Below are 25,200 nucleotides of genomic sequence, written 5' to 3' on the forward strand. Positions count from 1 at the left end.
TGTGGTGCGCTATGGGCATCGATCTGTTTCCCGTGTCGACATTTCTCCGTTCGGTTTTGAATCGAGAGTGTGTGACAATTTCTTTTGGCGTCATTTTTCGAACTGAGCAGTCAGACAACAAACGCCTGCCGATAAACAGCAGCAACAGGGAAGTAACCGATTTGGCGAGTTTTACAAGTTCTTTACCAGGAGCAAATTATATAGTTTCATTTGTGTGCTTTGGCAGCTTAGTTTTTGAATTTTTGGGTGTTAATCTAATTTATTAGACAGGGCTCTTGCGTTTTCGTCAGTGTATACACCCAAATTCCGCAGCGCGTGTCAATAGTCCTTTGCATGTGTAGTGTACTTTCCCACGATCTTTAGTAAGGATGGGGACTCTGATTGATGTGTACGAATGCAAGCCGAGTTGGCGACACTTCACTCTTAGCTTCGGTTACACAGCTTGAGGCTGCAGTGGATGGATGTCAACGTGGGCCGTAGTGGTCCAACAGATGTTCAGCACGACCCACGAGTCCGCCGATCGGTCCGCAACGGTGGCCAGTCCAATTACTACTCCCACTGAGGTTGACCCTTCACCTGTAGTCTAGTGGGAGGTCGCCCCGAGCGAAAGACTTCCCTGGGAACCGAACGTAAGGCCTCCCGGTTAGTATGACAAAGAGGTTTCAAAAGCTCTCTGTGGCTGACACTGAGCTTCAGTCAGTTGCAGTCGCTTGTTCTGTGTCAGAGGAAATCTCTCAGCCTGCAAGATCCGCACAATCACAGAGGGTGGGATTACTGGTAGATGGCAGCTCCAATGTTAGGCACGATGAAAGGGTACAGTACCGCCCGACTGGATACCAGTGTAGGAAAGAAGGACAATTTATTTATTTAATTGATCACATGTTCACTCCCACAAAATAAATCCCTATATCCAATTTGGTGAGACCTGCTTAATGAATGAATGTATGGTCGTCTGCTAACCGCAGATAGTGAATGTGCAATATATGATCATCTTTGAGACGGTCCTTTGGTCACCTTTGGTGGAACCAAAGAGATGAAATTTACCAGAGCTTTGAGCGCCTGAAATGTGGCTGACCAATATGGTAGCATGGTGCTCCCCCACCTCAGCGGAGGTGTGAGATGACCTGAAGAACGGCCATGTATCAGCACTCTGGCGCTGGATCCTGTGTTGGTAAGACGTGTCTTAGGTCTGCTCTGTAAAGCCAAAAGAGTGGAGAGAATGGTATGCATGTGGAATACTTAAGAGTAGTTTTGAATTATTATTTCTCTATTTCAGGAACTTTTGGGGGGGGGGGGGGGGACTGACCAACAGTCACAATGAAACCACGTGTAGCAATAAGTTGAAATACTTGCTAGTGCTAAAGTTAAGCTGAATTACTGGCGTGTGTACTATAAGTTGGAAATATTTAAGAAATGGCGTGTGCAGGACTTGAAATTAGAGGCGAGCGTTTCCACGTGGTGAGTACTGTGTGAGTCTCAATCTGTGTATGAGAGAAAGGTTAAAGAGAAGTACTCGTCCAAGGTATAAGTTGAGGACTCGCGTGTGTGACGAATATGATCCTAATATTACTTTGCGTGTTACGTTTCCGTGTGACGCTAGATTCAAACTCTAATACTCTGAGAGAGAAGGAAGGTGAGTCAGCCATCTATGAATCCTGCCTCGGGCATGGATGTGTGTGATGTCCTTAGGTTCGTTAGGTTTAAGTAGTTCTAAGTTCTAGGGGACTGATGACCACTGATGTTAAGTCCCATAGTGCTCAGAGCCATTTGAACCATTTGAATCAGCCGTCTATCCAGCAACGCCACTTGGCTTGCATTGCACAGGAAGACGTGCATATATCCTCCAGAGTTCGTGGTAGGAAAGATGAATATGAGATCAATATTACCTTTGTATGTTATGTTTCCGTGTGACGCTAGATTCAAACTCTAATACTCTGAGAGTGAAGCAAGGTGAGTCAGCCGTCTATCCAACAACGCCTCTTGGCTTGCATTGCACAGGAAGACGTGCATATACCCTCCAGAATTCGTAATAGGAAAGAAAAGTTACGAAGTGGGGCAGTGTCGTGTGAAACTGGGATTAATACTAATTCAAGTGGGGAAGCTGAAAGTGATGTGATTATTACGTTGTGACTATTCTTTGTGATTGTATTCTATGTTGCCAGTGTGATGTATTTCATGTAATTTAATTGTGTGTGGTTTGCATGAGAGAGTAGCAAGATAGGTTCAGAGGCAGTGGGTTATGCATGTTCCTTTTTGTACAGCTCGGTCTAGGGGAAATTTTCGTGATGATGGGTGTGAGAGTCGAGGTGTGAGATATAGCAAAAGATCCACCATCCTATCCAGAAAGTGCACTGTAGTGTTAGATAATTATGAGACCATAAGATAGAGAAATCACCAATGTAAAGCCATGCCCACTGGGCGGAGTTTCTCACGTGTAATTGTTGTATAAAATGTAATGGTGTGTTTAGGTTATCTTTGAATCATAATAGAATTTATCGAAATAAAAAAAGATAGTGAAAAGAAAAAGATTGGTGGCCTTGTTCTTCGTATAGTGTGTAGTCATGATATCCAGAATTTATACTGTGTGCGCCATTCATATTCAGTGCGATGGCCACGTGTCGATCAAAGCCGTTGGGTAAGAAAGATAATGTGGTATTGCCAGTGAGTAGTGAACAATCAGAGTTGTGTAAATTACTAATAGTCAGATGTGCGTTTCCGCTGCGTATTATTCAAACGGGAGAATAATTTGTAGCTTCACTGTGGGTACTGGAGCTCATAATCAGTCATTGATGTTTTTGCGAGAAATAAGAATAAATCCACTCGCTTGGCAGACCACTCATTTTGCAGGCCTGACTGCTTGATGCCACAGTATGAGCAAGGCATATGGGAGCCTCTCAACGTTATAGGGCCCCTTAGGGACATAGCTGCCAAGGAGGGGAAGAAAGCCAATGTGCATTCTTAGTGCATACCAGGTGGAGTCATTCCAGATGTGGAACGGGGTTCTTCCAGATGCCACGCACAGGGTGCAGGCAGCTGCAGATTGTGGCACACGTCGGTACCATGTCATGACGTCGATATGGAGCACATTTTTGGGTCATATATTGTGTGACACACAGTCAACACGGATGTCGAAAATGTCGATCTTGTGAAACACAGCTAGATCTTTACTCAGACGAAGGGTTGGGTGCTATCGACAAGAGATTTCAAACCGATTCCGTATTTCTAGATTTCGAGAATGCTTTTGACACTGTACCTCACAAGTAGCTCGTAATCTAATTGTGTGCTTGTGGAATATCGTCTCAGTTATGCGACTGGATTCGTGATTTCCTGTCAAAGAGGTCACAGTTCGTAATAATTGATGGAAAATCATCGAGTAAAACAGATGTAATTTCTGGCGGTCCCTAAGGTAGTGTTGTAGGCGCTCTAGTGTTCCTTATGTATACAGGGTGTTACAAAAAGGTACGGCCAAACTTTCAGGAAACATTCCTCACACACAAATAAAGAAAAGATGTTATGTGGACATGTGTCCGGAAACGCTTAATTTCCATGTTAGAACTCATCTTAATTTCGTCCACCTACGCTCAATGGAGCACGTTATCATGATTTCATACGGGATGCTCTACCTGTGCTGCTAGAACATGTGCCTTTACAAGTACGACACAACATGTGGTTCACCCACGATGGAGCTCCTGCACATTTCAGTCGAAGTGTTCGTACGCTTCTCAACAACAGATTCGGTGACCGATGGATTGGTAGAGGCGGATCAATTCCATGGCCCCCACGCTCTCCTGACCTCAACCCTGATGACTTTCATTTATGGGGGCATTTGAAAGCTCTTGTCTACGCAACCCCGGTACCAAATGTAGAGACTCTTCGTGCTCGTATTGTGGACGACTGTGATACAATACGCCATTCTCCAGGGCTGCATCAGCGCATCAGTGATTCCATGCGACGGAGGGTGGATGCATGTATCCTCGCTAACGGAGGACATTTTGAACACTTCCTGTAACAGAGTGTTTGAAGTCACGCTGGTACTTTCTGTTGCTGTGTGGTTCCATTCCATGATTAATGTGATTTGAAGAAAAGTAATAAAATGAGCTCTAACATGGAAAGTAAGCGTTTCCGGACACATGTCCACATAACATATTTTCTTTCTTTGTGTGTGAGGAATGTTTCCTGAAAGTTTGGCCGTACCTTTTTGTAACACCCTGTATAAACGTTTTAGAAGACAATAAGAGCAATTCTCTTAGTTTTCTTGCAGATAATACTGTCGTTTATCGTCCAGTTGAGCGCCTCAAAAACCAAACATCATGACTGCGGCGGGCTTTTTCCACACCGAGAGTGGAATAATAGGGAAAGTACAGTGAGGTAAGTAGAGGAGGAATGGTAAAGATAGATGGGTAGATTATGTAATGGGAGTCATTGAGAAAACGTCAGGGGGGGGGGGGGGGGGGGAGCGGAAGGGGTTAGGTGGCGATGGGGGGAACCCTAAAGGGAAACCAGTGATTTGCTACAGTAGGCATTTTTTAAGCGAATGTAGTTTTCAGTAGTTACGCAGGTATGAAAAAGCTTGCATAAGATAGAGCTGCATGGAGAGCTGTATCAGACTTATCTTTCGACTGAAGACCACAACAACAAAGACGCGTGTGGAGCTGTTCCTTCTACCCGCAATAACGCAGGCCTTTTTTAATTTTTTTATAGTCTTCTGACTGGTTTGATGCTGCCAGCCACGAATTCCTCTCCTGTGCCAACCTCTTCATCTTGGAGTTGTAACCAACGTCCGCAATGGTTTGTTCGATGTATTCCTATCTGTCTTCCTCTATAGTTTTTAACCTCTACATCTCCCTCTAGTACCATGGAAGCTATTCCCCGACGTCTTTAACAGATGTCCTATCACCCTGTCCCTTCTTCTTTCCATATATTGCTTTCCACGCCATTTCTTCGAAGAACTTCCTCATTCCTTACGTTATGAGTCCATCTAATTTTCAGCATCATTCAGCAGCACCGTTTCTCAGATGGTTCGATTCTCTTCTGTTCCGGTTTCTCCACAGTCCATGTTTGACTACCATACAATGCTGTGCTCCAAACGTAGATTCTCAAAAATTTATTCTTCAAATTAGGGCCTATATTTGATACTTCTCTTGTCCAGGAATGCCCTTTTTGCCAGTTCTAGTCTGCCTTTGATATCCTCCTTGCTCTGTTCCGCTTTGGTTATTTTGCTGCGTGAGAAGAAGAATTCCTTAACGCCGTCTACTTCGTGATCATCAATCTGTTCTCATTTCTGTCGGCCGGGGTGGCCGAGCGGTTCTAGGCGCTACAGTCCGGAGCCGCGCGACCGCTACGGTCGCAGGTTCGAATCCTGCCTCGGGCATGGATGTGTGTGATGTCCTTAGGTTAGTTAGGTTTAAGTAATTCTAAGTTCTAGGGGACTGATGACCTCACAAGTTAAGTCCCATAGTTCAAAAACGGCTCTGAGCACTATGGGACTCAACTGCTGAGGTCATTAGTCCCCTAGAACTTAGAACTAGTTAAACCTAACTAACCTAAGGACATCACGAACATCCATGCCCGAGGCAGGATTCGAACCTGCGACCGTAGCGTAAGTCCCATAGTGCTCAGAGCCATTTGTTCTTATTTCTGCTACTTCTCATCACTTTCGTCTTTCTTCGAGTTACTCACAATCTATATTTTGTTCTCATTGGACTGTTCATTCCACTCAGGAGATACTGTCATGTTTCTTCATTTTCACTGAGGATATCAATATCATCAGCGAATGTTATAATTGATATCCTGTCACCTTGAATTTTAATTCCAGATGTCGCTGATAAATATGAACACGCCACTTGACTGTAGAAAAAAGCAGGTCGTTCCAGCCTATACGGAGGGAGGCAAGTCCGATGCGGATATCTATAGATTTATCTCACTGACGTCATCTCTGGTAGAAACGCGGGAACTACATCGTGATCGCGTATGATTGCTTTATTTACAAACCGAAGAACTTAGATGTACGAATGAACATGCTATCCACAAGCACCGATCATGTAAAACCCAGATTGCCATTTTGTTCACGAAATTCTTGAGACAGTAAGTACTGGAGATCAGGTTGGTGCAGTGTTTGACACACAGATGCACACCATCACCTATTAAACAAATACTTACCAGCTAATGGGAGGGATTTTCAAGAAAAGAGGTAGCTCCTTGCACAACACTACATTTATACGGATACTCTGCAAATGAGCACACCAGCCTCGAACTCTTACAGGATTACAGGATTATTCTGAAATGCCGCGAGTAATGAAGATAAAGGACATGGGGCACCACATTAGTAGTGTGTGGACAAGTTGAGAATTTGAGTCTGACGTGAGGCGTGTTAGGGTAGCGCGTGCAGTGGTCAGCGCATCTGCCTAGTGAGCAGGAGACCGAGGTTTGAATCCCGGTCCGACACAAATTTCCAAATTTACCCATTGCTTTCAATGAAAACCCGCTTGTAGCCAATGTCTGTAGCATCTTTGTGTCTTCCTACACTGGGTATTAACAGATTTCCCTTTTTCGGGACCGAGCGAGGTGGCGCACAGGTTAACACACTGGACTAGCATTCGGGAGGACGACGATTCAAAAACACGCATCCGGCCGTTGTGATTGAGGTTTTCCACGATGTCGCTAAATAGCTTCAGGCGAAAGCCGGGATGGTTCCTTCGAAAGGGCACGGCGGACTTACTTCCCCATCCTTCGCTAATCCGATGGGACCGATGACCTCGCTGTCTGGCCTCTTCCACCAAATCATCCAACCAACCATGTTTCGGAAATACTTTTCTAGCTGTGGCCCTACAGAGGATGTTTCAGGTAAGATATTTTAAAATAAAAAGTTACATTATCGGATGCCCGCCCTGCTAGCCACGCGGTCTAACGCGTTGCTTCCCGAGCGGGAAGGCGTGCCGGTGCCCGGCACGAATCCACCCGGCGGATTAGTGTCGAGGTCCGGTGTGCTGGCTAGCCTGTGGGTGGTTTTTGAGGCAGTTTTCCATCTGCGATTGCTACACAAACAGTCTCCACGTACGCGTACACCATCATTACTGTACCACGCAAACATTGGGGTTACACTCGTCTGGCATGAGACGTTCCCGAGGGGGTCCACTGAGGACCGAAGCGCACAATAACCCTGGGTTCGGCGTGGGGCTGCGGTGGGATGAGTGGACTGCTGTGGCCTGTAGCGGGGTTGTGAACCAGTGGGGGCTGCAGCGGGACGAAGTCTCTCCATCGTTTCTAGATTCCCAGTTCAATACATACATGCACTATCGGATAAAAAATATCCCGACACCCCTATGTAATGCGGAACTGACTGCTAGATGTCACGAAAGGTGTACCCGCCAGTATGAAAGGAGGCGGGAAGTACTGTGTAGTCAGTAGAGAAGCAGTGACAGCAGGGTGGGTCAGCCACGAGAGAACAGTCACTTCCTACATCGTTACTGGATGTCACCTGAGTAACAAGTCGATCAGGGACGTTCCAGCCGTTGTTGATGTGATTCTGAAATGGAAACGCGAAGGAACAACCACAGATAAGCCAAGACTTCACCTTGTACTACCGGATAGCGACTGTCGAGCATTGCGGCGGACGGCTGTACAAAAAATTGCACGAAATTCAGCGGAAGGAGCGACTCGTTCCAGAACACTATCAGTACTCCAGCCTAACGCAATGACTGTGCGTTCGGAGGTATGAAGATAGGGTACAGTGGTGGAGGGGCCACAGATGTCTGTAGTCAGCGTTAAGCAGTGCGTGGTATAAAGAGCGACACCACTCTGAAGGTCAATGACTGGAAACGAGTGACGAATCACGCTATACGTTGTGGCAGTCCGATGGAAGGGCTTGACGAATGTTTGCAGATCGCTAGCTGCCATCACGTGTAGTCTCAACAGCGACGTAATAGTACGGGGGATTTGGTATACGGGTGAGACAGTCACCTTACTGCTCTGAAGAGAACGCTAAATGCGGAAGGATACGCATGTATTTTACAGTAAGTGTAGTGCATGCAGTAGTGGAACGCTTCGGAAACTATGATTGTATCTGCAATTGACAGTGTTACAAAGCAGGCTTTTTGAGTCAATCGTTTCTGGACAGTTGTTGTTGTTATTGTTGTTGTTGTTGTGGTCTTCAGTCCAGAGACTCGTTTGATGCAGCTCTCCATGCTACCCTATACTGTGCAAGCTTCTTCATCTCCAAGTACCTATAGCAACCTACAACCTACTGAATTTGCTTAGTGCATTCATCTCTTGGTCTCCCTCTTCGATTTTTACCCTCCACGCCGCCCACCAATACTAAACTGGTGATCCCTTGATGCCTCAGAACATGTCCTAACAATCACTCCCTTCTCCTAGTCAAGTTGTGCCACAAACTTCTCTTCTCCCCAATTCTATTCAATACCTCCTCATTAGTTATGTGATCTACTCATCTAATCTTCAGTATTTTTCTGTTGCACCACATTTCGAAAGCTTCTGTTCTCTTATTGTCTAAACCATTTATCGTCCATGTTTCACAGCCATACGTGACTACACTCCATACAAATACTGTAACAAAAGTGTGCTCCCTGCTGCCGTTGGATAAGCAGCTGCCAGCAGAAAGTCGTATACTCCTAGCTCACTCATTTGTTACATAGTTTAATTCTTAATTTCTTTGCGTGTTTTTGGTACTTGGATTGTTTAATTCATAAATTTCGGGCGTATTATAGTATTTGAGAGTTGTAGCGTCGCGTTTTAGTACCTGAATAGTGTAAATTCGCGTAGTCGTTTGTCTTCTGTTTTTGTTTTGAACGGCCAGTGTCGGTTGGTCACAGCCAGTGTGCTCCCTGCCGCCGTTGGATAAGCAGCTGCCAGCAGAAAGTCGTATACTCCTAGCTCACTCATCTGTTACATAGTTTAATTCTTAATTTCTTTGCGTGTTTTTGGTACTTGCATTGTTTAATTCATAAATTTCGGGCGTATTATAGTATTTGAGAGTTGTAGCATCGCGTTTTAGTACCTGAATAGTGTAAAATCGCGTAGTCTCCTTCCGCCGCCAAGCAGTGTGTCAGCAGTGAGCAAGTTGCAACATTACTGCATTTACTAGGCAGTTTTGTATTTTAATAAGCGTTTAAAGTTTGTGTCGATTTGTTTGTCCTCTCTGTAGATTAATTCAGACGTTCTTTGCACAACAGTTTTTAGCATGGATAGGGACTGCAACTGCTGTATCGGATGCAGGGTGAGTTGGCATCCCTTCGCTCCCAGCTTCAGGCAGTGTTGGCTTCGGTCACACAGCTTGAGGCTGTTGCCAATGGGCATCACTGTGGGGGTCCGGATGGGGGTTTGTCGGGGACGGCCAGCTCGGCCCACGCATCTCCCGATCGGACTACGACTGTGGCTGCCCGGGATACTGCCCACATTGAGGCTGATCCCTCACCTGTGGTAGAGTGGGAGGTCGTCTCGAGGTGTGGCAGGGGGCGAAAGAATTCCGGAGGGCTGAACGGAAGGCCTCTCCAGTTTGTCTGAAGAACCGGTTTCAGGCTCTGTCTCCGGCTGGTACTGATGTTCGGCCGGAGATGGCTGCTTGTCCTGTTCCAACTGTGAGGGACGGGAAATACCCACCGTGGTTCAACAACAAAGTTAGGAAACCACTGCGAAAGCAAAGAGAGCTTCACTCCAAGTTTAAACGCAGCCAAAACCTCTCAGACAAACAGAACCTAAACGATGTCAAAGTTAGCGTAAAGAGGGCTATGTGTGAAGCGTTCTGTGAATTCGAAAGTAAAATTCTATGTACCGACTTGACAGAAAATCCTAGGTAGTTGTGGCCTTACGTTAAATCAGTAAGTGGCTCGAAACAGCAGATCCAGACACTCCGGGATGATGATGGCATTGAAACAGAGGATGACACGCGTAAAGCTGAAATACTAAACACCTTTTTCAAAGCTGTTTCACAGAGGAAGACCGCACTGCAGTTCCTTCTATAAATCCTCGCACAAACGAAAAAATGGCTGACATCGAAATAAGTGTCCAAGGAATAGAAAAGCAACTGGAATCACTCAACAGAGGAAAGTCCACTGGACCTGACGGGATACCAATTCGATTCTACACAGAGTACGCGAAAGAACTCGCCCCCCTTCTAACAGCCGTGTACCGCAAATCTCTAGAGAAACGAAAGGTTCCAAATGATTGGAAAAGAGCACAGGTAGTCCCAGTCTTCAAGAAGGGTCGTCGAGCAGATGCGCAAAACTATAGACCTATATCTCTGACGTCGATCTGTTGTAGAATTTTATAACATGTTTTTTGCTCGAGTATCATGTCGTTTTTGTAAACCCAGAATCTACTCTGTAGGAATCAACATGGATTCCGGAAAAAGCAATAGTGTGAGACCCAACTGGCTTTATTTGTTCATGAGACCCAGAAAATATTAGATACGGGCTCCCAGGTAGATGCTATTTTCCTTGACTTCCGGAAGGCGTTCGATACAGTTCCGCACTGTCGCCTGATAAACAAAGTAAGAGCCTACGGAATATCAGACCAGCTGTGTGGCTGGATTGAAGAGTTTTTAGCAAACAGAACACAGCATGTTGTTATCAATGGAGAGACGTCTACAGACGTTAAAGTAACCTCTGGCGTGCCACAGGGGTGTGTTAAGGGACCATTGCTTTTCACAATATATATAAATGACCTAGTAGATAGTGTCGGGAGTTCCATGCGGCTTTTCGCGGATGATGCTGTAGTATACAGAGAAGTTGCAGCATTAGAAAATTGTAGCGAAATGCAGGAAGATCTGCAGCGGATCGGCACTTGGTGCAGGGTGTGGCAACTGACCCTTAACATAGACAAATGTAATGTAATGCGAATACATAGAAAGAAGGATCCTTAATTGTACGATTATATGATAGCGGAACAAACACTGGTAACAGTTACTTCTGAAAAATATCTGGGAGTATGCGTGCGGAATGATTTGAAGTGGAATGACGATATGAAATTAATTGTTGGTAAGGCAGGTACCAGGTTGAGATTCATTGGGAGAGTCCTTCGAAAATGTAGTCCATCAACAAAGGAGGTGGCTTACAAAACACTCGTTCGACCTATACTTGAGTATTGCTCATCAGTGTGGGATCCGTACCAGATCGGGTTGACGGAGGAGATAGAGAAGATCCAAAGAAGAGCGGCGCGTTTCGAAATAGGGTTATTTGGTAACCGTGATAGCGTTACGGAGATGTTTAGCAAACTCAAGTGGCAGACTCTGCAAGAGAGGCGCTCTGCATCGCGGTGTAGCTTGCTCGCCAGGTTTCGAGAGGGTGCGTTTCTGGATGAGGTATCGAATATATTGCTTCCCCCTACTTATACCTCCCGAGGAGATCACGAATGTAAAATTAGAGAGATTCGAGCGCGCACGGAGGCTTTCAGACAGTCGTTCTTCCCGCGAACCATACGCAACTGGAACAGAAAATGGAGGTAATGACAGTGGCACCTAAAGTACCCTCCGCCACACACCGTTGGGTGGCTTGCGGAGTATAAATGTAGATGTAGATGTAGAAAAGACTTCCTGACACTTAAATCTATACTCGATGTTAATAAATTTCTCTTCTTCAAAAACTCTTTCCTTGCCATAGGCAGTCTATATTTTATATCCTCTCTACTCCGTCCATCATCAGTTATTTTGCTCTCCAAATAGCAAAACTCATCTACTACTTTAAGTGTCTCATTTCCTAATCTAATACCCTCAGCTTCACCTGGTTTAATTCGAGTGCATTCCATTATCCTTGTTTTGCTTTTGTTGATGTTCATCTTATATCCTCCTTTCAAGACACTGTCCATTCCGTTCAACTGCTCTTCGAAGTCCTTTGCTGTCTCTGATAGAATTACAATGTCATCGGCGAACCTGAAAGTTTTTATTTCTTCTCCATGGATTTTAATACCTACTTCAAATTTTTCTTTTGTTTCCTTTACTGCTTGCTCAATACACAGATTGAATAACATCGGGGACAGGCTACAACCCTTTCTCACTCCCTTCCCAACCACCGCTTCCCTTTCATGTCCCTCGTCTCTTATAACTGCCATCTCCTTTCGGTACAAATTGTAAATAGCCTTTCGCTCCCTGTATTTTACCCCTGCCACCTTCAGAGTTTGAAAGAGAGTATTCCAGTCAACAACGTCAAAAGCTTTCTCTAAGTCTGCAAATGCTAGAAACGTAGGTTTGTCTTTCCTTAATCTGTCTTCTAAGATAAGTCGTAGGATCAGTATTGCCCCACGTGTTCCTGCATTTCTACGGAATCCAAACTGATCTTCTTCGAGGTGGGCTTCTACCAGATTTTCATGCCTCTGTGAAGAATTCGTGTTATTATTTTCCAGCCGTGACTTATTAAAACTGATAGTTCTGTAACTGGACAGTAACATCCCTAAAATGGACTGACCCGTCCAGAGTCCGGACCTGAACTCGATGGAACAATTTTGGAATGAGAGGAAGTCGACTTCGCTCCAAATCCCAGATCCAACACCAGTACATTCTTTGGCTTCGCCTCTTGAGGTAGAATGGCCTGCTGTTCTTTCATAAACATTCTGACACCCCACTGAAAGCGTCTCCGGCAGGGTTCAAGCTGTCATAAAGGAGATGGGTGGACACAGCTCGCACTACTATCCCCTACCAACAGGTGTTCGCATAATATTTAGATAGGCAAACACAAGAAACGTTACTGTTTCTGCGGAGCCATGAACACCGTCCATTAACTTATTCTCTTATCGGAAAAACGAAGAAGGAGTAGCGCGACTGTTCCTACATCTCTGAAGGATAATGTCTATTCAGATTTCGCGCCAATCGCGTAAGAGTGGCGTTAGTATTGTCACTATGAGAATGTCGATCAGGCTTGCCTTAAATACAAGCTATAAGGGTTGTGAGCGTTAATTACCTTTTGAGACTGGACGTGGTGGGTTGATGTTACCCAAGTATGCGTTTACGGCGTCAAAGTGGCATTATCAACACCTTACTGCGGTTGAAAGAGGTTGAGTAAAGCGACTACGAGAAGTTGGATGTTCCGTCCGCGATATTGCAGACAGAGACCTGACAGAATTGATGCCACTGCACGTGGCTGTTGGCAGCAGTAGTCATGAGAATGTACGGTCGCAAGAAGACCGTGTTCCGGACAGCCACGTGGCACTACTCGTACTAAAAGGGAAGACCATCGAGTTCGGCCAATGGCTCTGTCACATCGTACTGCATCTGTAGCAGCGCCACAGTGACAAACAAACTGTTACAAATGGGTTCCTTTGAGGACAGCTCCGAGCTAGAAGTCCTGTGGCGCTCTTTCCAATGGCCCGAAACCACTGTCATTCGCGACTTCCGTAGTGTCAGGGGAGAGCTTGTTAGAGGGCATGGTGGAGGTCTATTGCGATTACTGATAGAAGCTGGTTCTGCCACTGTGCCAGTAATGACCGTGTGTTGGTTAGAAGGAAGTCAGTTGATGGCCTGCAACGAACCTGTCTGTGTGGTTGACACACTAGACCTACGTTTGGAGTTACATTCAAGGACGCGAGTTCCTATGACACCAGGAGCACTCTCGTATTTATCGTACAAGCCCTGACTGAAAGTTTGTACGTCAGTCTGGTGATTTGACCTCTTGAGTTGTCATTCACGAACAGCGGTCCACGTTCCAGGATGATGTTCGCCCAGTGTTGTGTACATAGTTCCTCGTAGTCAGCGCGTTCACAACTTTCCCACTAGAGCGCGCCCTGCTAAGCACAACAGCACAGGCGCAGCGCTTGTCTGTCTTCGCACTACGAGATGGCGCTGCCTTAGAGACGGACCAAATTCTGCTTCCGCCGATCCGCGTATTAATACGTAATGCAGCCAATGAGATTGCTGCTAACGTAGAACCTTTTCTCCTCGCGGGTCACACTCGCGCAGTGATACCTGAACGCGCGAGGTATTATAACGAGTGCACAGACCTCCGATTAGTCAGTCTGCATTTGTCTGCACCAGTCTGTACCAGTCTGCATTTGTCTGCACCACACTGTACCAGTCTATAGTCAAGTTTCAGTCTGCGCCTAGTAAGATTACTGTATTCCTGTACATAGCCATGAAGAGAAATGTATAGACACTTTGTCAAGTATCAGAGACATGTGAGAATAAGATTAACGTACCAAGACCAAAGGAACTTCAGATTGTCAACTGTAAACAGCATCCAGAATCAAGTTACGTAACGTCTATGCTTTTCATTATTTTAATACATGTGTGTGAAAATTAATCAAGTTCAATTTAAAGTTGGTCACCGTCAATCTGCTACTCCAAGCGTGCAAGTGGCATTTCTATCGTCTGACCTAACGGCAGAAGATAAACACCCACGATAAGACCACGAGACATATTGCTGACACTCGCCTACTTCGTTAGAGCGACAAGTCAAATAATCTGATGGTGTGTGTACCGAAGGTCTTACAGTACGCACACCACACGCAGATACCACTCTTGTAACCCAACATGTTGTACAGAGCGCCGACATGTTGCCTTGGCCCGCTCGTGCACCAGATCTGTCTCGAGTCTAGAACATACGGCACAACTCCAGAGTCATCCACAGCCAGCACTAACCGCCCTTGTGTTGATCGACGAAGTGCAACAGGCAGGAATCTCCATCCGACAAACTGACATCCCCCACCTGTACAACACAATGTAAGCACGTGTGCATGCCTCCACTCAACATTCCAGCCACTTACTCCTGTTATTAATGTAGCAGCATTTCACATTTGCGGCCGGCCGAAGTGGCCGTGCGGTTAAAGGCGCTGCAGTCTGGAACCGCAAGACCGCTACGGTCGCAGGTTCGAATCCTGCCTCGGGCATGGATGTTTGTGATGTCCTTAGGTTAGTTAGGTTTAACTAGTTCTAAGTTCTAGGGAATTAATGACCTCAGCAGTTGAGTCCCATAGTGCTCAGAGCCATTTGAACCATTTCACATTTGCAATGGCATATCTCGCGCTTACATTAACCTATGATCTTACAATGTTAATCTACTCTGCACGAATCAGCATGGGTTTCGAAAAAGACGATCGTGTGAAACCCAGCTCGCGCTATTCGTCCACGCGACTCAGAGGGCCATAGACACGGCTTCCCAGGTAGATGCCGTGTTTCTTGACTTCCGCAAGGCGTTCGATACAGTTCCCCACAGTCTTTTAATGAACAAAGTAAGAGCATATGGACTACCAGACCAATTGTGTGACTGGATTGAAGACTTCCTAGATAATAGAACGCAGCACGTCATTCTCGATGGAGAGAAGTCTTCCGAAGTAAGAGTGATTTCAGGTGTGCCACAGGGGAGTGTCGTAGGACCATTGCTATTCACAATATACATGAATGAGCTTGTGGATGACATCGGAAGTTCACTGAGCCTTTTTGCGGATGATGCTGTGGTATATCGAGAGGTTGTAACAATGGAAAATTGTACTGAAATGCAGGAGGATCTGCAACGAATTGACGCATGGTGCAGGAAATGGCAATTGAATCTCAATGTAGACAAGTGAAATGTGTTGCGAATGCATAGAAAGAAAGATCTCTTATCATTTAGCTACAATATAGCAGGTCAACAACTGGAAGCAGTTAGTTTCATAAATTATCTGGGAGTACGAATTACGAGTGATTTAAAATGGAATGATCATATAAAGTTGGTCGTCGGTAAATCAGATGCCAGACTGACATTCATTGGAAGAACCCTAGGGAAATGCAATCCGAAAACAAAGGAAGTAGGTTACAGTACGCTTGATCGCCCACTGCTCGAATACTGCTCAGCAGTGTGGTATCCGTACCTGATAGGGTAGATAGAAGAGAGAGAGAAGATGCAACGGAGAGCAGCGCGCTTCGTTACAGGATCATTTAGTAATCGCGAAAGCGTTACGGAGATGATAGATAAACTCCAGTGGAAGACTCTGCAGGAGAGACGCTCAGTAGCTCGGTACGGGCTTTTGTTGAAGTTTCGAGAACATACCTTCACCGAGGAGTCAAGCAGTATATTGCTCCATCCTACGTATATCTCGCGGAGAGACCATGAGGATAAAATCAGAGAGATTAGAGTCCACACAGGGGCATACCGACAATCCTTCTTTCCACGAAAAATACGAGACTGGAATAGAAGGAAGAACCGATAGAGGTACTCAGGGTACCCTCCGGCTTGCGGAGTGTGGATGTAGATGTACATGTAGATCACTTACACATGTTAGATAGATAAATGTGTTCCCCAAATTTCATTACTCTACAATAATAATTTTTTGTGTTTTTTTCCGACGGTGTATGATAAATCTAAATTCGGGTTAGCTTTCTTGCAGGATTCCTGACTGCTGTAGCGGGTAATATACGCGGGAACAATAATACGGACCAGCGACCGTAAATCTCCCGTCCGGGCTGAGAGTTGTCCTGAACGACAAAACGTGCGCCTGACGCACACCCTTTCCTTTTTAAAGTAGGCTCTCTGGCCCGGGTGTGAGTGTTATTGGGCGTAATCCGCAACTCAGGCGCTGTCTGACACGGGGCCCCCCGTCAGCAGCAGCAGCTGTCGCGGCGAGATTCCGCGGGAATTGTGTAAACCGTGCTGCCCCTCTCGCCACCTGTTTCGTGTGACTAAAAGCTGGAGACCTGCGCCAGGGGTGGTTCGGGGGTCGACGCGAAAGGTGGCTGCCGGCGGCGGCGGCGTTTTGGGGTGAAACCGTGATTTTTTTGTTTACTTTGTTTAGCCGACGGGCGGCGGGCCGGATCGGGCGCTTTTTTTGTGGGGAAAGCACCCCAAAATGTGACGCGGAAGTCGGCGCGCCCGCCAAACACCTGCTCCGCCGTGTCGATCCTGCGCAAGCAACAGGCTGCCGGCCGGAGAAGCGTTGGCTGCACTCAACTCGTAGGCGAGCAAAGAGTCCAGCTGCTTTTGTCATGCCGCTAATTCGTCCGCCACATGTGCGAAATTTTCACCGCGGAACGACCTATCACAGTCCCGCCTTTCAACTATCGTACTTTAACATTTTTGTGGGATCTGAAATTTAAAAACCTCTCTCACACCGGACTGATTTAGCTTCACTGATCAGGATAGTAAAAATCATGCGTATATTAAGGGAATTTTCGTTCACAAAGCAGGCTTATCACATTCACACAGTTCAATACTGTTCTATCCTTATTAAATTGAGCTTAACTTAAATTCCATTAGGGAGTGAAGCAATTTCGAAGTCTCGGTGCGACGAAAATTGTCAGTCGATCTCCTGAAAACAATTGTAATAATTATTAACTTTCGGTGATCACATGGGGAAGACCGGAGATCTGCTGGTAAGATCGTGTTAGCCCATTTATTGAAAGTAATAAACCGGATATTTTGAGCGTACAAAACGGCAGGTTCGTCCAGTGTAAATCAGACGTTCCGCACTGATCCCGTGCAACACAGCGTAGTAAGCAGACACTGTCAATAATAATCAGTTAAATAATACGCGAACACACTTACTTTAGTTTGGTTCATGTATTAAATTCCTTCTCATGCAGAATCTCAGGAAGACGGCGACTAGCTCAACAATACATACATATACATCTTCGTTCTTTCACGGCTAATCGGCAAGATATGAATCTTTCTTTTCATAAGAGAAAACATAGATAGCAGAGAAGCTATTCCATGGAGTAAATGCACGCTCCAAGGAATAATAGGGATTGAAACTACTTTGCATTGATAATCATCGTATATTAAAGTTTAGGAATCGGTAAGATAAGAAGAGATATTTCGAGATATGTACTGAGTTATACAATTTATAAAATTTCTGAAAATATCGCGGAGAGACCGCTGCAACAGTACGAACGTCAAAATGGTAGATACTGAGATAATCGATCGCGGATTAGAAACGCAACTACAATCGATTAGTAGTAGAAACGCTTCACGACCAGTTCAGATATCTATAACATTCTAGAAGGATTATGCGAAAGAACTTGTCCCCCTTTTAGCAGCAGTTTACCGTAGATCGCTGGAGCAATGGGGCGTACCCAGCGACAGCAAAAAAGCCCAAGTTTACCAGAAGGGCCGCAGGAAACGTGCACACATACGGCTGACGTCAATCTGTTAGCCGGCCGGGGTGGCCGAGAGGTTCTAGGCGCTACAGTCTGGAACCACGCGACCGCTACGGTCGCAGGTTCGAATCCTGCCTCGGGCATGGATGTGTGTGACGTCCTTAGGTTTAAGTAGTTCTAAGTTCTAGAGGACTGATGATGACCTGAGATGTTAAGTCCCATAGTGCTCAGAGACATTTGAACCATTTTTTCAATCTGTTACCGAGTAACATGGACGATAAATAGTTTAGACAAGAAGAGAATAGAAGCTTTCGAAATGTGGTGCAACAGAAGAATGCTGAAGATTAGATGCGTAGATCACATAACTAATGAGAAGGCATTTAATAGAATTGGGGAGAAGAGGAGTTTGTGGCACAACTTGACAAGAAGAAGGGACCGGTTGGTAGGACATGTTCTGAGGCATCAAGGTATCACAAATTTAGCGTTGGAGGGTAGCGTGGAGGGTAAAAATCGTAGAGGGAGACCAAGAGATGAATACACTAAGCAGATTCAGAAGGATGTAGGTTGCAGTAGGTACTGGGAGGTGAAGAAGCTTGCACAGGATAGAGTAGCATGGAGAGCTGCATCAAACCAGTCTCTGGACTGAAGACCGCAACAACAACAACAACAACAAACAACCGAGTAACGGAAGACGTTTTATACATAAGACATGATGTTTTTAGAGAACCGAAATCTCGTCTATAAAAATGAACATGGAGTCCGCAAACAGAGATCCTGCGAAACTCAGCTCGCTCTGTTCCTCCATGAGATCCACAGCGCAGTGGACAACGGCGCTCAGATTGATGCCATGTTCCTTCACTTTATGAAGAGATTTGGCACAAAAAAAAAATCTTACCAAGTACTGGACAAGATTTGTGACTGCATTCAAGATTTCCTAGCAGACAGAACTCAACACGTCCCTCTTAACGGAACAAGATCGACACTGCCCCAAGGAAGAGTGGTAGGTCCATTACGGTCTACAAGGTGTATAAATTATCTAGTAGAAAGTGTCGCGTGCTCTATAAGGCTGTTTGCAGATGATTCGGTTGTCACCGCCCGGAGTCGCCGTGAGGTTCTAGGCGCTGCAGTCTGGAACCGCGAGACCGCTACGGTCGTACGTTCGAATCCTGCCTCGGGTACGTATGTGTGTGATGTCCTTAGGTTAGTTAGGTTTAAGTAGTTCTAGGGGACTGATGACCTCAGTAGTTGAGTCCCATCGTGCTCAGAGCCATTTGATTCGGTTATCTACAACAAAGTAGTAGCGCCAGGAGACAGTATCGATTTGCACAATGACCTCCAAAAGACTGGGGAATGGTGCAGGTTCTGGCAGTTGACCCTGAACATAAATAAGTGTAACTTACTGCGCATACATAGGAAAACAAAACCACTACCGTACAACTACAATACTGATGAGAAATTGCTGGAAACAGTATCTACTGTAAAACATCTAGGAGAAACTATGGAGAGCGACCTTAAGTGGGTTGACCACATACAATAAACAGTAGTAAAAGCAGATGCCAGACTGAGATTCATAGGAAGAATCTTCACAAAAGGCGCTTGATCGGCTGATTCTCGAGTATTGTTCATCAACATGGTACCCTCATCAGGTGGGACCGAGAGAAGACACACAGGGAATCCAACGAAGAGCGGCGCGAACGTTTAGCTCGCGAGAGAGCGCTACCGAGATGCTCAACGAACTCTATTGGCAGTCGTTACAAGAGAGGCGTTGTACATGATGAAGAGGTTTACTATTGAAATTTCGAGAGACACCTTTTCGGGAAGAATCGGGCAACGTATTACTTCCTCCCAAATACATATCGTGTAATAACCACGATGAGGGAGTTCGAGAAATTAGAGCTAATACGGAGGCTTACCGACAATCACTCTTCCCACACGTCATTCGCGAGTGGAACAGTGTACTAGGGGATCAGTTAGAGGTATCAAAAGTACCCTCCGCCACACACCGTTAGGTGGCTTGCGGAGTATGATGTGGATGTCGTTGTTGCTTAGTTCTGCAGTTTCGAGACCGCTTTGACGCAGCTCTGAAAGCTGGTATATGCCTCTAAGTATCCGCATAACTGCATAGGAGCGGTGGTAGAAGGTACAAGGTACCCTCCGCCATCCACCTCATGGTGGCTTGCGGAGCATGTATGTAGTAGTAGGGGGAGTAGACTGCAGTGAGGACTGTCGCTCAATTGAGGCTAGGAAGAGAGGTGACCCGCCTGATCTCTCTGTTGTCTACCGCCAAAGTATACTGCAATCTACGTAATGTACAGCTACATACGTACACCGTAAATCACCGTAAATCGTGCGGGGAGTATCTTGTACTATTACCAGTCGTTCTCCTCCCTGCGCCACTCGAAAATGGAGAGAAACGAACTCAACTGTTTGTATTATTCCGTACGAGCACTAATTTCTCTTATCTTGTATTCGCGAGCCTTGCGTGTAATGTACGTTGGTGGCTGTAAGATCGTTCTGCAGCGTGTGGTAAATGCTGCTTCTGCAGACTTTCTCAGTAGCGTTTCGCGAAAACAACGTACTCTTTCTGCCAGCGATTCCCACTTGAGTTCACGTAGTGGTTTTCCATATGAAAAATGTCCTCCTTTTAAACCAACCCACTGGGGATCCAAAACCACCGTACAATACTGTTATGTACGAGGTCTGCTTTCTGGATGAGCAACACTTTCCTAGAATTATCCCAATAAACCATAGTCGACCATTCGCCTTTCCTTCAACCGGCCATACGTGCTCGTTCCACTTGATACCGCTTTGCAATTTTACTCCTAGATATTTCATCGGAGTAGCTGTGACAAACAGCACATCACTAATACTGTATTAGAATTTTATACGATTCTTTTTTTCCTAATCATCTGCAGTAACTTTCGCCCTTCCATATAGAGCAATTGGAACTTTCATCGCACCAAATAGAAATTCAAGTCTAGGCAGGACTTGGTTTCCCTCCACAATTTTTACCCTCACACTTTCTTCGATTAGCAAGCTAACGATGACACAGAAGGTATCGTGTCAATCGATCCTTCTCGTATGCTGTACCATACATTGCTCTTCTTCTTAGTTTGATTTTGTACCGTCAGCTGGGGTTATTTTTTTACACGACCCGGTTTACTTTACACGCTTCGCACTAAGTTCTATCGAATGCCGGTTCTGGAAGTTCTTAGTTAAATTGGTCCTTACAAGGGAACCTCCCCATCGCAACCCCCTCAGATTTAGTTATACGTTGGCACAGTGGATAGGCCTTGAAAAACTGAACACAGATCAATCGAGAAAACAGGAAGAAGTTGTGTGGAACTATGAAAAAATAAGCAAAATATACCAACTGAGTAGTCCATGCGTCTGATAGGCAACATCAAGGCTAATCTAAAGTTAGGAGCGCCGTGGTCCCGTAGTTAGCGTGAGCAGCTGCGGAACGAGAGGTACTTGGTTCAAGCCTACCCTCGGGTGAAAAGTTTAACTTCTTATTTTCAGTTTATGTTACAAACGCTTATATTTTCATCAATTTTTTGGGAGTGATTATCACATCCACAAGAAAACCTAAATCGGGCAAGGTAGAAGAATCTTTTTACCCATTCGCCAAGTGTACTAGTTAGGTGGGCAGACATGTGACGCACATGCCGTCACCAGTGTCGTATAGAATATATCAGACATGTTTTCCTGTGGAGGAATCGGTTGACCTATGACCTTGCGATCATATGTTTTCGGTTCCCATGGAGAGGCACGTCCTTTCGTCTACTAATCGCACGGTTTTGCGGTACGGTCGCAAAACACAGACACTAAACTTATTTCAGTGAACAGAGACGTCAATGAACGAACGGACAGATCATAACTTTGCGAAAATGAAGAAAATAAACTTTTCACCCGAGGGAAGACTTGAACCAAGGACCTCTTATTCCGCAGCTGCTCACGCTAACCACGAGACCACGGCGCTCCTGAGCTCACACTCTCCTTGATGTTGCCTATCTTGCACATGGCCTACTCAGTTTGTATATTTTGCTTATTTTTTCATAGTTCCACACAACTTCTTCCTGTTTTCTCGATTGATCTGTGTTCAGTTTTTCAATGCCTATCCACTGTGCCAACTTTTAACTAAATCTGAGGGGGGGGTGCGATGGGGAGGTTCCCTTGTTAGGTAAGACATACTGAACTTCAAATGGGTCAGATGGCTCTGAGCACTATGGGACTTAACATCTGAGGTCATCAGTCCCCTAGAACTTAGAACTACTTAAACCTAACTAACCTAAGGACATCACACACATCCATGCCCGCGGCAGGATTCGAACCTGCGACTGAGCGCCTAGAACCGATAGACCACCGCGGCCGGCGCAGGGGCACCAGTCTGGATGATTGACTGATCTGGCCTTGTAACACTAACCAAAACAGCCTTGCTTTTCTGGCACTGCGAACGGTTGAAAGCAAGGAGAAACTACAGCCGTAATTTTTCCCGAGGGCATGCAGCTTTACTGTATGGTTAATGATGATGGCGTCCTCTTGGGTAAAATATTCCGGAGGTAAAATAGTCCCCCATTCGGATCTCCGGGCGGGGACTACTCAAGAGGACGTCGTTAACAGGAGAAAGAAAACTGGCGTTCTACGGATCGGAGCGTGGAATGTCAGATCCCTTAATCGGGCAGGTAGGTTAGAAAATTTAAAAAGAGAAATGGATAGGTTAAAGTTAGATATAGCCAGAGGTGTACAAATTCCCCTTGCAGCCTGCTTGCCCCTAGCTCCTCTGCAACCATTCATGCAGGTCAGCCTGCCGCGACGTAAACACAAGAGTGCGCGTGTACTGAGGCATAGTGGGCAATGCGGGCGATACGGGCTCCCGCAAGCCCGGGCTACCTGGGTTCCCGCAAGCCTGCCAAGCTTCACGGGACCCGCTCAGCTTGCTGCGCCTGACAACAGGTTGCGCTGTCAAGCTACCGTGACTAGAGTAGCCAGGTAGTTAGCCTGCAGTTCATTTATCGCAACGGTGGGGGCAGCACAATGAATAGGTCGAACTTTAGTGAGATTGAAAAAAAATTGACAACTGGCGAATACATGCTGGTAACGAAACAGAGCACAAGTGCCGCATGGGAAACGTTTTCGTGTGTTTATGAGGCCGCTTCAAATAAATCAGTAGGTGCGTCTCAATGCAAACTATGTAAAAAGCTCTTAAGTACTTATTCGGGAACCTCGAGTATGTTACGACATGTGTGCAAATTTGACAAGCAGTTCCCTCACTCTGTAAATATCTTGAAAGAGGACAAAGATTTAGTGGCCGAAAAGTGCGTCGAAATGTGTGCTAAGGACCTGAGACCATTTAGCAGTATAGAGGGAGAAGGATTTCTTAATTTAGGGCAGACACTGATCGACATAGGTAAAAAATATAGCTCAGTTGATATTAAAAATGTTATGCCTTCCCGAGTGACAGTAGCTAGGAAAGTTCAAACCTTAGCTGATAAAGTGCGCAGCAAAATGCTCCCAGATATACTGCATGCGATTCGTTCTGGTATATGTGCCAGTACAATTGATCTATGGACAGACAATTACAAAGGGGTGCATTACATGTCCGTGACAATGCATTACATAAATTCAGACTGGCGTTTGAATAAATATGTACTGATGTGCTCTGCGTTTCCTGACTGCCCAAAAACTGGCTCGAATATTCGAAACGAGTTGGAAGATGGCTCAGAAACTATGGGTGTTTCTCGTGAAGACATTGCCAAAATTACGTTTGTCACAGACCAGGGCAGTAACGTTGTCAAAGCTCTCGAAGTATATCAGCGTCTTCCATGCATGGCTCATAGTATAAACACAGTCTTGAAACATGTTCTGAGCGAACAGTTTTTGAAAGAAAATGTTCCAAATATATTAGCCATTCTTAATACAGTGCGGGCTACGGTTTCGTACTTCAAGAGAAGAGGTCTCTGTGTGAGACTGAACTCATCTTTAAAGCAGTGGGTTTCAACTCGTTGAAATAGTTATTTTGACATGCTTGTATCAGTCCATTCTCAGATTGATTCAGTGAAGGCTGTTTTACATAATGAAGGTGCCTCTGATAAAATGCTGGGTTATGACCACCATATAATTGGCCAGCTTATAGAATTTCTTAGGCCGTTTAAAGAAGCCACAGTTGATCTAGAGTGTGACAAGGATCCAACCCTACATTTAGTTCTACCGTGGTTTTATGCCTTAAAAACTCACTGTACCGTACGGGATAACGATGAAGAGGTTTGTAATTTTATTCCATCTGAATATTATAGAACCACTTGTGAAATATGTATGTTGAGAAAATGTATTTTCAGGACATGAAACCTTTGAAACAAGCCGCTGATGCCTTCCTAGAACAGAAAATGTGGGTTAGTATGTTGCATAAAATTGCAACGTTTATGGTGGCTAACTACCGCACATTAAGAAAGTTAACCGAGGATGAAAAAATTGAAGTTTACCAAGCAGTACGACAGATGTGTGCTGAAGGTAAGCTCCTAAGATAATGCATATATTCTTCATCTACATGTACATGGTTCCTCTGCAAGACACACGCAAGTGCTTAGTTGAGGGTTCATCGAACCACTTTCAACTTATTTGTCTCCTTTTCTCGAATTTCGTGCGGGATAGAACACCTACAGCTTTCCGTCTGAGCGCTGCTTTTTTGTATTTTATTCTGATGATCATTTCTTCCAATGTATATGGGACTCAACAATATCTCTTCGAATTCGGAGGTGTAAGTTGGTGATCGAAATTTCATATATAGATCGCGCCACGTCATAAAACGCCATTGTTGTAATGATTACCACCCCAACTCTTGTGTAATTTCCGCGACACTCTTTCCCCTGTTTTACGATAATACCAAACCAGCTGCCCTTATTTAGACTCTTTCGACCTCTTCCGTCAATAGTAAGGCTCTCGAACTTCGTAGCAATGCTCCAAAAGAGTGTTTCGTCATTAAAATGCCTACAGTATTTTCTGTGTGTCCATTCCTATTTAAGTAGGTCGTAATTGTAATCAGAGGTATTAAGTAGAATCTACAGCCTTTAGATTTGACTGGTTGATCTTGTAAACGAAGTTTAACGGACTTAGTTTAGTACACACAGGGATAAACTCGCTCTTGTCTTTATTTATTGCCAACTGCTAATTTTCACACCAAAAATATATACCTT

Source organism: Schistocerca piceifrons, chromosome 9 (assembly GCF_021461385.2).
Source record: "Schistocerca piceifrons isolate TAMUIC-IGC-003096 chromosome 9, iqSchPice1.1, whole genome shotgun sequence".
In the NCBI taxonomy this organism is placed as follows: domain Eukaryota; kingdom Metazoa; phylum Arthropoda; class Insecta; order Orthoptera; family Acrididae; genus Schistocerca; species Schistocerca piceifrons.